Source organism: Ixodes scapularis, unplaced genomic scaffold, assembly GCF_016920785.2.
Source record: "Ixodes scapularis isolate PalLabHiFi unplaced genomic scaffold, ASM1692078v2 PGA_scaffold4__175_contigs__length_147842914, whole genome shotgun sequence".
NCBI classification, from domain to species: domain Eukaryota; kingdom Metazoa; phylum Arthropoda; class Arachnida; order Ixodida; family Ixodidae; genus Ixodes; species Ixodes scapularis.
The window spans coordinates 45,274,112-45,291,849 of NW_024609879.1; positions in this window are offsets into that span (position 1 = coordinate 45,274,112).

The window sequence follows — 17,738 nt, forward strand, 5'->3', positions numbered from 1 at the left end:
CGTGACCTTGGGTGACTTTAGGACGGGTCACGTGACCTTGGGTGACCTTGGTTACGCCGACGGCGACGGCGGCGCCGCTCAAGCCGGAAACAGGCACCTAAGAGCTGCGCTCTAAAAGACTGTGCCCAAGATTTCTCAACGGCGGCGAATGTTCGTTCCGCGCGTTCGTGGTTTTCGCTAAGCATGGTACTGACGCCTGGTGCACCCGCGGCGACGGCATCAGGGACGACATCGTGAGTGTGCCCGGGATTTCTCAACGGCGGCGGATGTTCGTTCCGCGCGTTCGTGGTTTTCGCTAAGCGTGCTACTGACGCCTGGTGCACCCGCGGCGACGGCATCAGGGACGACATCGTGGGTGTGCCCGGGATTTCTCAACGGCAGCGGATGTTCGTTCCGCGCGTTCGTGGTTTTCGCTAAGCGTGCTACTGACGCCTGGTCCACCTGCGGCGACGGCATGAGGGACGACATCGTGGGTGTGCCCGGGATTTCTCAACGGCAGCGGATGCTCGTTCCGCGCGTTCGTGGTTTTCGCTAAGCGTGCTACTGACGCCTGGTCCACCTGCGGCGACGGCATGAAGGACGACATCGTGGGTGTGCCCGGGATTTCTCAACGGCAGCGGATGTTCGTTCCGCGCGTTCGTGGTTTTCGCTAAGCGTGCTACTGACGCCTGGTCCACCTGCGGCGACGGTATGAAGGACGACATCGTGGGTGTGCCCGGGATTTCTCAACGGCGGCGGATGTTCGTTCCGCGCGTTCGTGGTTTTCGCTAAGCGTGCTACTGACGCCTGCTGCACCCGCGGCGACGGCATCAGGGACGACATCGTGGGTGTGCCCGGGATTTCTCAACGGCAGCGGATGCTCGTTCCGCGCGTTCGTGGTTTTCGCTAAGCGTGCTACTGACGCCTGGTCCACCTGCGGCGACGGCATGAGGGACGACATCGTGGGTGTGCCCGGGATTTCTCAACGGCGGCGGATGTTCATTCCGCGCGTTCGTGGTTTTCGCTAAGCGTGCTACTGACGCCTGGTCCACCTGTGGCGTCGGCATGAGGGACGACATCGTGGGTGTGCCCGGGATTTCTCAACGGCAGCGGATGTTCGTTCCGCGCGTTCGTGGTTTTCGCTAAGCGTGCTACTGACGCCTGGTCCACCTGCGGCGACGGCATGAGGGACGACATCGTGGGTGTGCCCGGGATTTCTCAACGGCGGCGGATGTTCGTTCCGCGCGTTCGTGGTTTTCGCTAAGCGTGCTACTGACGCCTGGTGCACCCGCGGCGACGGCATCAGGGACGACATCGTGGGTGTGCCCGGGATTTCTCAACGGCAGCGGATGTTCGTTCCGCGCGTTCGTGGTTTTCGCTAAGCGTGCTACTGACGCCTGGTCCACCTGCGGCGACGGCATGAGGGACGACATCGTGGGTGTGCCCGGGATTTCTCAACGGCGGCGGATGTTCGTTCCGCGCGTTCGTGGTTTTCGCTAAGCGTGCTACTGACGCCTGGTCCACCTGCGGCGACGGCATGAGGGACGACATCGTGGGTGTGCCCGGGATTTCTCAACGGCAGCGGATGTTCGTTCCGCGCGTTCGTGGTTTTCGCTAAGCGTGCTACTGACGCCTGGTCCACCTGCGGCGACGGCATGAAGGACGACATCGTGGGTGTGCCCGGGATTTCTCAACGGCGGCGGATGTTCGTTCCGCGCGTTCGTGGTTTTCGCTAAGCGTGCTACTGACGCCTGCTGCACCCGCGGCGACGGCATCAGGGACGACATCGTGGTGTGCCCGGGATTTCTCAACGGCAGCGGATGCTCGTTCCGCGCGTTCGTGGTTTTCGCTAAGCGTGCTACTGACGCCTGGTCCACCTGCGGCGACGGCATGAGGGACGACATCGTGGGTGTGCCCGGGATTTCTCAACGGCGGCGGATGTTCGTTCCGCGCGTTCGTGGTTTTCGCTAAGCGTGCTACTGACGCCTGGTCCACCTGCAGCGACGGCATGAGGGACGACATCGTGGGTGTGCCCGGGATTTCTCAATGGCGGCGGATGTTCGTTCCGCGCGTTCGTGGTTTTCGCTAAGCGTGCTACTGACGCCTGCTGCACCCGCGGCGACGGCATCAGGGACGACATCGTGGGTGTGCCCGGGATTTCTCAACGGCAGCGGATGCTCGTTCCGCGCGTTCGTGGTTTTCGCTAAGCGTGCTACTGACGCTTGCTGCACCCGCGGCGACGGCATCAGGGACGACATCGTGGGTGTGCCCGTGATTTCTCAACGGCGGCGGATGTTCGTTCCGCGCGTTCGTGGTTTTCGCTAAGCGTGCTACTGACGCCTGGTCCACCTGCGGCGACGGCATCAGGGACGACATCGTGGGTGTGCCTGGGATTTCTCAACGGCGGCGGATGCTCGTTCCGCGCGTTCGTGGTTTTCGCTAAGCGTGCTACTGACGCCTGCTGCACCCGCGGCGACGGCATCAGGGACGACATCGTGGGTGTGCCCGGGATTTCTCAATGGCGGCGGATGTTCGTTCCGCGCGTTCGTGGTTTTCGCTAAGCGTGCTACTGACGCCTGGTCCACCTGCGGCGACGGCATCAGGGACGACATCGTGGGTGTGCCCGGGATTTCTCAACGGCGGCGGATGCTCGTTCCGCGCGTTCGTGGTTTTCGCTAAGCGTGCTACTGACGCCTGCTGCACCCGCGGCGACGGCATCAGGGACGACATCGTGGGTGTGCCCGGGATTTCTCAATGGCGGCGGATGTTCGTTCCGCGCGTTCGTGGTTTTCGCTAAGCGTGCTACTGACGCCTGGTCCACCTGCGGCGACGGCATCAGGGACGACATCGTGGGTGTGCCCGGGATTTCTCAACGGCGGCGGATGCTCGTTCCGCGCGTTCGTGGTTTTCGCTAAGCGTGCTACTGACGCCTGCTGCACCCGCGGCGACGGCATGAGGGACGACATCGTGGGTGTGCCCGGGATTTCTCAATGGCGGCGGATGTTCGTTCCGCGCGTTCGTGGTTTTCGCTAAGCGTGCTACTGACGCCTGGTCCACCTGCGGCGACGGCATCAGGGACGACATCGTGGGTGTGCCCGGGATTTCTCAACGGCGGCGGATGCTCGTTCCGCGCGTTCGTGGTTTTCGCTAAGCGTGCTACTGACGCCTGCTGCACCCGCGGCGACGGCATCAGGGACGACATCGTGGGTGTGCCCGGGATTTCTCAACGGCAGCGGATGCTCGTTCCGCGCGTTCGTGGTTTTCGCTAAGCGTGCTACTGACGCCTGGTCCACCTGCGGCGACGGCATGAGGGACGACATCGTGGGTGTGCCCGGGATTTCTCAATGGCGGCGGATGTTCGTTCCGCGCGTTCGTGGTTTTCGCTAAGCGTGCTACTGACGCTTGGTCCACCTGCGGCGACGGCATGAGGGACGACATCGTGGGTGTGCCCGGGATTTCTCAACGGCAGCGGATGTTCGTTCCGCACGTTCGTGGTTTTCGCTAAGCGTGCAACTGACGCTTGGTGCACCCGTGGCGACGGCATCAGGGACGACATCGTGGGTGTGCCCGGGATTTCTCAACGGCAGCGGATGTTCGTTCCGCGCGTTCGTGGTTTTCGCTAAGCGTGCTACTGACGCCTGGTCCACCTGCGGCGACGGCATGAAGGACGACATCGTGGGTGTGCCCGGGATTTCTCAATGGCGGCGGATGTTCGTTCCGCGCGTTCGTGGTTTTCGCTAAGCGTGCAACTGACGCTTGGTGCACCCGTGGCGACGGCATCAGGGACGACATCGTGGGTGTGCCCGGGATTTCTCAACGGCAGCGGATGTTCGTTCCGCGCGTTCGTGGTTTTCGCTAAGCGTGCTACTGACGCCTGGTCCACCTGCGGCGACGGCATGAGGGACGACATCGTGGGTGTGCCCGGGATTTCTCAACGGCAGCGGATGTTCGTTCCGCACGTTCGTGGTTTTCGCTAAGCGTGCAACTGACGCTTGGTCCACCTGCGGCGACGGCATGAGGGACGACATCGTGGGTGTGCCCGGGATTTCTCAACGGCAGCGGATGCTCGTTCCGCGCGTTCGTGGTTTTCGCTAAGCGTGCTACTGACGCCTGGTCCACCTGCGGCGACGGCATGAAGGACGACATCGTGGGTGTGCCCGGGATTTCTCAATGGCGGCGGATGTTCGTTCCGCGCGTTCGTGGTTTTCGCTAAGCGTGCTACTGACGCTTGGTGCACCCGTGGCGACGGCATCAGGGATGACATCGTGGGTGTGCCCGGGATTTCTCAACGGCAGCGGATGTTCGTTCCGCGCGTTCGTGGTTTTCGCTAAGCGTGCTACTGACGCTTGGTGCACCCGTGGCGACGGCATCAGGGACGACATCGTGGCTGTGCCCGGGATTTCTCAACGGCCGCGGATGTTCGTTCCGCGCGTTTGTAGTTTTCGCTCAGCGTGCTACTGACGCTTGGTGCACCCATGGCGACGGCATCAGGGACGACATCGTGGGTGTGCCCGGGATTTCTCAACGGCAGCGGATGTTCGTTCCGCGCGTTCGTGGTTTTCGCTAAGCGTGCTACTGACGCTTGGTGCACCCGTGGCGACGGCATCAGGGACGACATCGTGGCTGTGCCCGGGATTTCTCAACGGCGGCGGATGTTCGTTCCGCGCGTTTGTAGTTTTCGCTAAGCGTGCTACTGACGCTTGGTCCACCTGCGGCGACGGCATGAAGGACGACATCGTGGGTGTGCCCGGGATTTCTCAACGGCAGCGGATGTTCGTTCCGCGCGTTCGTGGTTTTCGCTAAGCGTGCTACTGACGCTTGGTGCACCCGTGGCGACGGCATGAAGGACGACATCGTGGGTGTGCCCGGGATTTCTCAACGGCAGCGGATGCTCGTTCCGCGCGTTCGTGGTTTTCGCTAAGCGTGCTACTGACGCCTGCTGCACCCGCGGCGACGGCATCAGGGACGACATCGTGGGTGTGCCCGGGATTCCTCAACGGCAGCGGATGCTCGTTCCGCGCGTTCGTGGTTTTCGCTAAGCGTGCTACTGACGCCTGGTCCACCTGCGGCGACGGCATGAGGGACGACATCGTGGGTGTGCCCGGGATTTCTCAATGGCGGCGGATGTTCGTTCCGCGCGTTCGTGGTTTTCGCTAAGCGTGCTACTGACGCTTGGTCCACCTGCGGCGACGGCATGAGGGACGACATCGTGGGTGTGCCCGGGATTTCTCAACGGCAGCGGATGTTCGTTCCGCACGTTCGTGGTTTTCGCTAAGCGTGCAACTGACGCTTGGTGCACCCGTGGCGACGGCATCAGGGATGACATCGTGGGTGTGCCCGGGATTTCTCAACGGCAGCGGATGTTCGTTCCGCGCGTTCGCGGTTTTCGCTAAGCGTGCTACTGACGCCTGGTCCACCTGCGGCGACGGCATGAAGGACGACATCGTGGGTGTGCCCGGGATTTCTCAATGGCGGCGGATGTTCGTTCCGCGCGTTCGTGGTTTTCGCTAAGCGTGCAACTGACGCTTGGTGCACCCGTGGCGACGGCATCAGGGACGACATCGTGGGTGTGCCCGGGATTTCTCAACGGCAGCGGATGTTCGTTCCGCGCGTTCGTGGTTTTCGCTAAGCGTGCTACTGACGCCTGGTCCACCTGCGGCGACGGCATGAGGGACGACATCGTGGGTGTGCCCGGGATTTCTCAACGGCAGCGGATGTTCGTTCCGCACGTTCGTGGTTTTCGCTAAGCGTGCAACTGACGCTTGGTCCACCTGCGGCGACGGCATGAGGGACGACATCGTGGGTGTGCCCGGGATTTCTCAACGGCAGCGGATGCTCGTTCCGCGCGTTCGTGGTTTTCGCTAAGCGTGCTACTGACGCCTGGTCCACCTGCGGCGACGGCATGAAGGACGACATCGTGGGTGTGCCCGGGATTTCTCAATGGCGGCGGATGTTCGTTCCGCGCGTTCGTGGTTTTCGCTAAGCGTGCTACTGACGCTTGGTGCACCCGTGGCGACGGCATCAGGGATGACATCGTGGGTGTGCCCGGGATTTCTCAACGGCAGCGGATGTTCGTTCCGCGCGTTCGTGGTTTTCGCTAAGCGTGCTACTGACGCTTGGTGCACCCGTGGCGACGGCATCAGGGACGACATCGTGGCTGTGCCCGGGATTTCTCAACGGCCGCGGATGTTCGTTCCGCGCGTTTGTAGTTTTCGCTAAGCGTGCTACTGACGCTTGGTGCACCCGTGGCGACGGCATCAGGGACGACATCGTGGGTGTGCCCGGGATTTCTCAACGGCAGCGGATGTTCGTTCCGCGCGTTCGTGGTTTTCGCTAAGCGTGCTACTGACGCTTGGTGCACCCGTGGCGACGGCATCAGGGACGACATCGTGGCTGTGCCCGGGATTTCTCAACGGCGGCGGATGTTCGTTCCGCGCGTTTGTAGTTTTCGCTAAGCGTGCTACTGACGCTTGGTCCACCTGCGGCGACGGCATGAAGGACGACATCGTGGGTGTGCCCGGGATTTCTCAACGGCAGCGGATGTTCGTTCCGCACGTTCGTGGTTTTCGCTAAGCGTGCTACTGACGCTTGGTGCACCCGTGGCGACGGCATGAAGGACGACATCGTGGGTGTGCCCGGGATTTCTCAACGGCAGCGGATGTTCGTTCCGCGCGTTCGTGGTTTTCGCTAAGCGTGCTACTGACGCTTGGTGCACCCGTGGCGACGGCATGAAGGACGACATCGTGGGTGTGCCCGGGATTTCTCAACGGCAGCGGATGTTCGTTCCGCGCGTTCGTGGTTTTCGCTAAGCGTGCTACTGACGCTTGGTGCACCCGTGGCGACGGCATGAAGGACGACATCGTGGGTGTGCCCGGGATTTCTCAATGGCAGCGGATGTTCGTTCCGCACGTTCGTGGTTTTCGCTAAGCGTGCTACTGACGCTTGGTCCACCTGCGGGGACGGCATGAAGGACGACATCGTGGGTGTGCCCGGGATTTCTCAACGGCGGCGGATGTTCGTTCCGCGCGTTCGTGGTTTTCGCTAAGCGTGCTACTGACGCTTGGTGCACCCGTGGCGACGGCATCAGGGACGACATCGTGGGTGTGCCCGGGATTTCTCAACGGCAGCGGATGTTCGTTCCGCACGTTCGTGGTTTTCGCTAAGCGTGCTACTGACGCTTGGTCCACCTGCGGGGACGGCATGAAGGACGACATCGTGGGTGTGCCCGGGATTTCTCAACGGCGGCGGATGTTCGTTCCGCGCGTTCGTGGTTTTCGCTAAGCGTGCTACTGACGCTTGGTGCACCCGTGGCGACGGCATCAGGGACGACATCGTGGGTGTGCCCGGGATTTCTCAACGGCAGCGGATGTTCGTTCCGCACGTTCGTGGTTTTCGCTAAGCGTGCTACTGACGCTTGGTCCACCTGCGGCGACGGCATGAAGGACGACATCGTGGGTGTGCCCGGGATTTCTCAACGGCGGCGGATGTTCGTTCCGCGCGTTTGTAGTTTTCGCTAAGCGTGCTACTGACGCTTGGTCCACCTGCGGCGACGGCATGAAGGACGACATCGTGGGTGTGCCCGGGATTTCTCAATGGCGGCGGATGTTCGTTCCGCGCGTTCGTGGTTTTCGCTAAGCGTGCTACTGACGCTTGGTCCACCTGCGGCGACGGCATGAAGGACGACATCGTGGGTGTGCCCGGGATTTCTCAACGGCAGCAGATGTTCGTTCCGCACGTTCGTGGTTTTCGCTAAGCGTGCTACTGACGCTTGGTGCACCCGTGGCGACGGCATCAGGGATGACATCGTGGGTGTGCCCGGGATTTCTCAACGGCAGCGGATGTTCGTTCCGCGCGTTCGTGGTTTTCGCTAAGCGTGCTACTGACGCTTGGTGCACCCGTGGCGACGGCATCAGGGACGACATCGTGGGTGTGCCCGGGATTTCTCAACGGCAGCGGATGTTCGTTCCGCACGTTCGTGGTTTTCGCTAAGCGTGCTACTGACGCTTGGTCCACCTGCGGCGACGGCATGAAGGACGACATCGTGGGTGTGCCCGGGATTTCTCAACGGCAGCGGATGTTCGTTCCGCGCGTTCGTGGTTTTCGCTAAGCGTGCTACTGACGCTTGGTGCACCCGTGGCGACGACATCAGGGATGACATCGTGGGTGTGCCCGGGATTTCTCAACGGCAGCGGATGTTCGTTCCGCACGTTCGTGGTTTTCGCTAAGCGTGCTACTGACGCTTGGTGCACCCGTGGCGACGGCATCAGGGACGACATCGTGGGTGTGCCCGGGATTTCTCAACGGCAGCGGATGTTCGTTCCGCACGTTCGTGGTTTTCGCTAAGCGTGCTACTGACGCTTGGTGCACCCGTGGCGACGGCATCAGGGACGACATCGTGGCTGTGCCCGGGATTTCTCAACGGCAGCGGATGTTCGTTCCGCACGTTCGTGGTTTTCGCTAAGCGTGCTACTGACGCTTGGTGCACCCGTGGCGACGGCATCAGGGACGACATCGTGGCTGTGCCCGGGATTTCTCAACGGCAGCGGATGTTCGTTCCGCACGTTCGTGGTTTTCGCTAAGCGTGCTACTGACGCTTGGTGCACCCGTGGCGACGGCATCAGGGACGACATCGTGGCTGTGCCCGGGATTTCTCAACGGCAGCGGATGTTCGTTCCGCACGTTCGTGGTTTTCGCTAAGCGTGCTACTGACGCTTGGTGCACCCGTGGCGACGGCATCAGGGACGACATCGTGGCTGTGCCCGGGATTTCTCAACGGCAGCGGATGTTCGTTCCGCACGTTCGTGGTTTTCGCTAAGCGTGCTACTGACGCTTGGTGCACCCGTGGCGACGGCATCAGGGATGACATCGTGGGTGTGCCCGGGATTTCTCAACGGCAGCGGATGTTCGTTCCGCGCGTTCGTGGTTTTCGCTAAGCGTGCTACTGACGCTTGGTGCACCCGTGGCGACGGCATCAGGGACGACATCGTGGGTGTGCCCGGGATTTCTCAACGGCAGCGGATGTTCGTTCCTACGTTCGTGGTTTTCGCTAAGCGTGCTACTGACGCTTGGTCCACCTGCGGCGACGGCATGAAGGACGACATCGTGGGTGTGCCCGGGATTTCTCAACGGCAGCGGATGTTCGTTCCGCGCGTTCGTGGTTTTCGCTAAGCGTGCTACTGACGCTTGGTGCACCCGTGGCGACGGCATCAGGGACGACATCGTGGCTGTGCCCGGGATTTCTCAACGGCGGCGGATGTTCGTTCCGCGCGTTTGTAGTTTTCGCTAAGCGTGCTACTGACGCTTGGTCCACCTGCGGCGACGGCATGAAGGACGACATCGTGGGTGTGCCCGGGATTTCTCAACGGCAGCGGATGTTCGTTCCGCACGTTCGTGGTTTTCGCTAAGCGTGCTACTGACGCTTGGTCCACCTGCGGGGACGGCATGAAGGACGACATCGTGGGTGTGCCCGGGATTTCTCAACGGCGGCGGATGTTCGTTCCGCGCGTTCGTGGTTTTCGCTAAGCGTGCTACTGACGCTTGGTGCACCCGTGGCGACGGCATCAGGGACGACATCGTGGGTGTGCCCGGGATTTCTCAACGGCAGCGGATGTTCGTTCCGCACGTTCGTGGTTTTCGCTAAGCGTGCTACTGACGCTTGGTCCACCTGCGGCGACGGCATGAAGGACGACATCGTGGGTGTGCCCGGGATTTCTCAACGGCGGCGGATGTTCGTTCCGCGCGTTTGTAGTTTTCGCTAAGCGTGCTACTGACGCTTGGTCCACCTGCGGCGACGGCATGAAGGACGACATCGTGGGTGTGCCCGGGATTTCTCAATGGCGGCGGATGTTCGTTCCGCGCGTTCGTGGTTTTCGCTAAGCGTGCTACTGACGCTTGGTCCACCTGCGGCGACGGCATGAAGGACGACATCGTGGGTGTGCCCGGGATTTCTCAACGGCAGCAGATGTTCGTTCCGCACGTTCGTGGTTTTCGCTAAGCGTGCTACTGACGCTTGGTGCACCCGTGGCGACGGCATCAGGGATGACATCGTGGGTGTGCCCGGGATTTCTCAACGGCAGCGGATGTTCGTTCCGCGCGTTCGTGGTTTTCGCTAAGCGTGCTACTGACGCTTGGTGCACCCGTGGCGACGGCATCAGGGACGACATCGTGGGTGTGCCCGGGATTTCTCAACGGCAGCGGATGTTCGTTCCGCACGTTCGTGGTTTTCGCTAAGCGTGCTACTGACGCTTGGTCCACCTGCGGCGACGGCATGAAGGACGACATCGTGGGTGTGCCCGGGATTTCTCAACGGCAGCGGATGTTCGTTCCGCGCGTTCGTGGTTTTCGCTAAGCGTGCTACTGACGCTTGGTGCACCCGTGGCGACGACATCAGGGATGACATCGTGGGTGTGCCCGGGATTTCTCAACGGCAGCGGATGTTCGTTCCGCACGTTCGTGGTTTTCGCTAAGCGTGCTACTGACGCTTGGTGCACCCGTGGCGACGGCATCAGGGACGACATCGTGGGTGTGCCCGGGATTTCTCAACGGCAGCGGATGTTCGTTCCGCACGTTCGTGGTTTTCGCTAAGCGTGCTACTGACGCTTGGTGCACCCGTGGCGACGGCATCAGGGACGACATCGTGGCTGTGCCCGGGATTTCTCAACGGCAGCGGATGTTCGTTCCGCACGTTCGTGGTTTTCGCTAAGCGTGCTACTGACGCTTGGTGCACCCGTGGCGACGGCATCAGGGACGACATCGTGGCTGTGCCCGGGATTTCTCAACGGCAGCGGATGTTCGTTCCGCACGTTCGTGGTTTTCGCTAAGCGTGCTACTGACGCTTGGTGCACCCGTGGCGACGGCATCAGGGACGACATCGTGGCTGTGCCCGGGATTTCTCAACGGCAGCGGATGTTCGTTCCGCACGTTCGTGGTTTTCGCTAAGCGTGCTACTGACGCTTGGTGCACCCGTGGCGACGGCATCAGGGACGACATCGTGGCTGTGCCCGGGATTTCTCAACGGCAGCGGATGTTCGTTCCGCACGTTCGTGGTTTTCGCTAAGCGTGCTACTGACGCTTGGTGCACCCGTGGCGACGGCATCAGGGATGACATCGTGGGTGTGCCCGGGATTTCTCAACGGCAGCGGATGTTCGTTCCGCGCGTTCGTGGTTTTCGCTAAGCGTGCTACTGACGCTTGGTGCACCCGTGGCGACGGCATCAGGGACGACATCGTGGGTGTGCCCGGGATTTCTCAACGGCAGCGGATGTTCGTTCCTACGTTCGTGGTTTTCGCTAAGCGTGCTACTGACGCTTGGTCCACCTGCGGCGACGGCATGAAGGACGACATCGTGGGTGTGCCCGGGATTTCTCAACGGCAGCGGATGTTCGTTCCGCGCGTTCGTGGTTTTCGCTAAGCGTGCTACTGACGCTTGGTGCACCCGTGGCGACGGCATCAGGGACGACATCGTGGCTGTGCCCGGGATTTCTCAACGGCGGCGGATGTTCGTTCCGCGCGTTTGTAGTTTTCGCTAAGCGTGCTACTGACGCTTGGTCCACCTGCGGCGACGGCATGAAGGACGACATCGTGGGTGTGCCCGGGATTTCTCAACGGCAGCGGATGTTCGTTCCGCGCGTTCGTGGTTTTCGCTAAGCGTGCTACTGACGCTTGGTGCACCCGTGGCGACGGCATGAAGGACGACATCGTGGGTGTGCCCGGGATTTCTCAACGGCAGCGGATGCTCGTTCCGCGCGTTCGTGGTTTTCGCTAAGCGTGCTACTGACGCCTGCTGCACCCGCGGCGACGGCATCAGGGACGACATCGTGGGTGTGCCCGGGATTCCTCAACGGCAGCGGATGCTCGTTCCGCGCGTTCGTGGTTTTCGCTAAGCGTGCTACTGACGCCTGGTCCACCTGCGGCGACGGCATGAGGGACGACATCGTGGGTGTGCCCGGGATTTCTCAATGGCGGCGGATGTTCGTTCCGCGCGTTCGTGGTTTTCGCTAAGCGTGCTACTGACGCTTGGTCCACCTGCGGCGACGGCATGAGGGACGACATCGTGGGTGTGCCCGGGATTTCTCAACGGCAGCGGATGTTCGTTCCGCACGTTCGTGGTTTTCGCTAAGCGTGCAACTGACGCTTGGTGCACCCGTGGCGACGGCATCAGGGACGACATCGTGGGTGTGCCCGGGATTTCTCAACGGCAGCGGATGTTCGTTCCGCGCGTTCGCGGTTTTCGCTAAGCGTGCTACTGACGCCTGGTCCACCTGCGGCGACGGCATGAAGGACGACATCGTGGGTGTGCCCGGGATTTCTCAATGGCGGCGGATGTTCGTTCCGCGCGTTCGTGGTTTTCGCTAAGCGTGCAACTGACGCTTGGTGCACCCGTGGCGACGGCATCAGGGACGACATCGTGGGTGTGCCCGGGATTTCTCAACGGCAGCGGATGTTCGTTCCGCGCGTTCGTGGTTTTCGCTAAGCGTGCTACTGACGCCTGGTCCACCTGCGGCGACGGCATGAGGGACGACATCGTGGGTGTGCCCGGGATTTCTCAACGGCAGCGGATGTTCGTTCCGCACGTTCGTGGTTTTCGCTAAGCGTGCAACTGACGCTTGGTCCACCTGCGGCGACGGCATGAGGGACGACATCGTGGGTGTGCCCGGGATTTCTCAACGGCAGCGGATGCTCGTTCCGCGCGTTCGTGGTTTTCGCTAAGCGTGCTACTGACGCCTGGTCCACCTGCGGCGACGGCATGAAGGACGACATCGTGGGTGTGCCCGGGATTTCTCAATGGCGGCGGATGTTCGTTCCGCGCGTTCGTGGTTTTCGCTAAGCGTGCTACTGACGCTTGGTGCACCCGTGGCGACGGCATCAGGGATGACATCGTGGGTGTGCCCGGGATTTCTCAACGGCAGCGGATGTTCGTTCCGCGCGTTCGTGGTTTTCGCTAAGCGTGCTACTGACGCTTGGTGCACCCGTGGCGACGGCATCAGGGACGACATCGTGGCTGTGCCCGGGATTTCTCAACGGCCGCGGATGTTCGTTCCGCGCGTTTGTAGTTTTCGCTAAGCGTGCTACTGACGCTTGGTGCACCCGTGGCGACGGCATCAGGGACGACATCGTGGGTGTGCCCGGGATTTCTCAACGGCAGCGGATGTTCGTTCCGCGCGTTCGTGGTTTTCGCTAAGCGTGCTACTGACGCTTGGTGCACCCGTGGCGACGGCATCAGGGACGACATCGTGGCTGTGCCCGGGATTTCTCAACGGCGGCGGATGTTCGTTCCGCGCGTTTGTAGTTTTCGCTAAGCGTGCTACTGACGCTTGGTCCACCTGCGGCGACGGCATGAAGGACGACATCGTGGGTGTGCCCGGGATTTCTCAACGGCAGCGGATGTTCGTTCCGCACGTTCGTGGTTTTCGCTAAGCGTGCTACTGACGCTTGGTGCACCCGTGGCGACGGCATGAAGGACGACATCGTGGGTGTGCCCGGGATTTCTCAACGGCAGCGGATGTTCGTTCCGCGCGTTCGTGGTTTTCGCTAAGCGTGCTACTGACGCTTGGTGCACCCGTGGCGACGGCATGAAGGACGACATCGTGGGTGTGCCCGGGATTTCTCAACGGCAGCGGATGTTCGTTCCGCGCGTTCGTGGTTTTCGCTAAGCGTGCTACTGACGCTTGGTGCACCCGTGGCGACGGCATGAAGGACGACATCGTGGGTGTGCCCGGGATTTCTCAATGGCAGCGGATGTTCGTTCCGCACGTTCGTGGTTTTCGCTAAGCGTGCTACTGACGCTTGGTCCACCTGCGGGGACGGCATGAAGGACGACATCGTGGGTGTGCCCGGGATTTCTCAACGGCGGCGGATGTTCGTTCCGCGCGTTCGTGGTTTTCGCTAAGCGTGCTACTGACGCTTGGTGCACCCGTGGCGACGGCATCAGGGACGACATCGTGGGTGTGCCCGGGATTTCTCAACGGCAGCGGATGTTCGTTCCGCACGTTCGTGGTTTTCGCTAAGCGTGCTACTGACGCTTGGTCCACCTGCGGGGACGGCATGAAGGACGACATCGTGGGTGTGCCCGGGATTTCTCAACGGCGGCGGATGTTCGTTCCGCGCGTTCGTGGTTTTCGCTAAGCGTGCTACTGACGCTTGGTGCACCCGTGGCGACGGCATCAGGGACGACATCGTGGGTGTGCCCGGGATTTCTCAACGGCAGCGGATGTTCGTTCCGCACGTTCGTGGTTTTCGCTAAGCGTGCTACTGACGCTTGGTCCACCTGCGGCGACGGCATGAAGGACGACATCGTGGGTGTGCCCGGGATTTCTCAATGGCGGCGGATGTTCGTTCCGCGCGTTTGTAGTTTTCGCTAAGCGTGCTACTGACGCTTGGTCCACCTGCGGCGACGGCATGAAGGACGACATCGTGGGTGTGCCCGGGATTTCTCAATGGCGGCGGATGTTCGTTCCGCGCGTTCGTGGTTTTCGCTAAGCGTGCTACTGACGCTTGGTCCACCTGCGGCGACGGCATGAAGGACGACATCGTGGGTGTGCCCGGGATTTCTCAACGGCAGCAGATGTTCGTTCCGCACGTTCGTGGTTTTCGCTAAGCGTGCTACTGACGCTTGGTGCACCCGTGGCGACGGCATCAGGGATGACATCGTGGGTGTGCCCGGGATTTCTCAACGGCAGCGGATGTTCGTTCCGCGCGTTCGTGGTTTTCGCTAAGCGTGCTACTGACGCTTGGTGCACCCGTGGCGACGGCATCAGGGACGACATCGTGGGTGTGCCCGGGATTTCTCAACGGCAGCGGATGTTCGTTCCGCACGTTCGTGGTTTTCGCTAAGCGTGCTACTGACGCTTGGTCCACCTGCGGCGACGGCATGAAGGACGACATCGTGGGTGTGCCCGGGATTTCTCAACGGCAGCGGATGTTCGTTCCGCGCGTTCGTGGTTTTCGCTAAGCGTGCTACTGACGCTTGGTGCACCCGTGGCGACGACATCAGGGATGACATCGTGGGTGTGCCCGGGATTTCTCAACGGCAGCGGATGTTCGTTCCGCACGTTCGTGGTTTTCGCTAAGCGTGCTACTGACGCTTGGTGCACCCGTGGCGACGGCATCAGGGACGACATCGTGGGTGTGCCCGGGATTTCTCAACGGCAGCGGATGTTCGTTCCGCACGTTCGTGGTTTTCGCTAAGCGTGCTACTGACGCTTGGTGCACCCGTGGCGACGGCATCAGGGACGACATCGTGGCTGTGCCCGGGATTTCTCAACGGCAGCGGATGTTCGTTCCGCACGTTCGTGGTTTTCGCTAAGCGTGCTACTGACGCTTGGTGCACCCGTGGCGACGGCATCAGGGACGACATCGTGGCTGTGCCCGGGATTTCTCAACGGCAGCGGATGTTCGTTCCGCACGTTCGTGGTTTTCGCTAAGCGTGCTACTGACGCTTGGTGCACCCGTGGCGACGGCATCAGGGACGACATCGTGGCTGTGCCCGGGATTTCTCAACGGCAGCGGATGTTCGTTCCGCACGTTCGTGGTTTTCGCTAAGCGTGCTACTGACGCTTGGTGCACCCGTGGCGACGGCATCAGGGACGACATCGTGGCTGTGCCCGGGATTTCTCAACGGCAGCGGATGTTCGTTCCGCACGTTCGTGGTTTTCGCTAAGCGTGCTACTGACGCTTGGTGCACCCGTGGCGACGGCATCAGGGATGACATCGTGGGTGTGCCCGGGATTTCTCAACGGCAGCGGATGTTCGTTCCGCGCGTTCGTGGTTTTCGCTAAGCGTGCTACTGACGCTTGGTGCACCCGTGGCGACGGCATCAGGGACGACATCGTGGGTGTGCCCGGGATTTCTCAACGGCAGCGGATGTTCGTTCCTACGTTCGTGGTTTTCGCTAAGCGTGCTACTGACGCTTGGTCCACCTGCGGCGACGGCATGAAGGACGACATCGTGGGTGTGCCCGGGATTTCTCAACGGCGGCGGATGTTCGTTCCGCGCGTTTGTAGTTTTCGCTAAGCGTGCTACTGACGCTTGGTCCACCTGCGGCGACGGCATGAAGGACGACATCGTGGGTGTGCCCGGGATTTCTCAATGGCGGCGGATGTTCGTTCCGCGCGTTCGTGGTTTTCGCTAAGCGTGCTACTGACGCTTGGTCCACCTGCGGCGACGGCATGAAGGACGACATCGTGGGTGTGCCCGGGATTTCTCAACGGCGGCGGATGTTCGTTCCGCGCGTTCGTGGTTTTCGCTAAGCGTGCTACTGACGCTTGGTGCACCCGTGGCGACGGCATCAGGGATGACATCGTGGGTGTGCCCGGGATTTCTCAACGGCAGCGGATGTTCGTTCCGCGCGTTCGTGGTTTTCGCTAAGCGTGCTACTGACGCCTGGTCCACCTGCGGCGACGGCATCAGGGACGACATCGTGGGTGTGCCCGGGATTTCTCAACGGCGGCGGATGCTCGTTCCGCGCGTTCGTGGTTTTCGCTAAGCGTGCTACTGACGCCTGCTGCACCCGCGGCGACGGCATCAGGGACGACATCGTGGGTGTGCCCGGGATTTCTCAATGGCGGCGGATGTTCGTTCCGCGCGTTCGTGGTTTTCGCTAAACGTGCTACTGACGCTTGGTCCACCTGCGGCGACGGCATGAGGGACGACATCGTGGGTGTGCCCGGGATTTCTCAACGGCAGCGGATGCTCGTTCCGCGCGTTCGTGGTTTTCGCTAAGCGTGCTACTGACGCCTGGTCCACCTGCGGCGACGGCATGAAGGACGACATCGTGGGTGTGCCCGGGATTTCTCAATGGCGGCGAATGTTCGTTCCGCGCGTTCGTGGTTTTCGCTAAGCGTGCTACTGACGCTTGGTCCACCTGCGGCGACGGCATGAAGGACGACATCGTGGGTGTGCCCGGGATTTCTCAACGGCGGCGGATGTTCGTTCCGCGCGTTTGTAGTTTTCGCTAAGCGTGCTACTGACGCTTGGTCCACCTGCGGCGACGGCATGAAGGACGACATCGTGGGTGTGCCCGGGATTTCTCAATGGCGGCGGATGTTCGTTCCGCGCGTTCGTGGTTTTCGCTAAGCGTGCTACTGACGCCTGGTCCACCTGCGGCGACGGCATCAGGGACGACATCGTGGGTGTGCCCGGGATTTCTCAACGGCGGCGGATGCTCGTTCCGCGCGTTCGTGGTTTTCGCTAAGCGTGCTACTGACGCCTGCTGCACCCGCGGCGACGGCATCAGGGACGACATCGTGGGTGTGCCCGGGATTTCTCAATGGCGGCGGATGTTCGTTCCGCGCGTTCGTGGTTTTCGCTAAGCGTGCTACTGACGCCTGGTCCACCTGCGGCGACGGCATCAGGGACGACATCGTGGGTGTGCCCGGGATTTCTCAACGGCGGCGGATGCTCGTTCCGCGCGTTCGTGGTTTTCGCTAAGCGTGCTACTGACGCCTGCTGCACCCGCGGCGACGGCATGAGGGACGACATCGTGGGTGTGCCCGGGATTTCTCAATGGTGGCGGATGTTCGTTCCGCGCGTTCGTGGTTTTCGCTAAGCGTGCTACTGACGCCTGGTCCACCTGCGGCGACGGCATCAGGGACGACATCGTGCGTGTGCCCGGGATTTCTCAACGGCGGCGGATGCTCGTTCCGCGCGTTCGTGGTTTTCGCTAAGCGTGCTACTGACGCCTGCTGCACCCGCGGCGACGGCATCAGGGACGACATCGTGGGTGTGCCCGGGATTTCTCAACGGCAGCGGATGCTCGTTCCG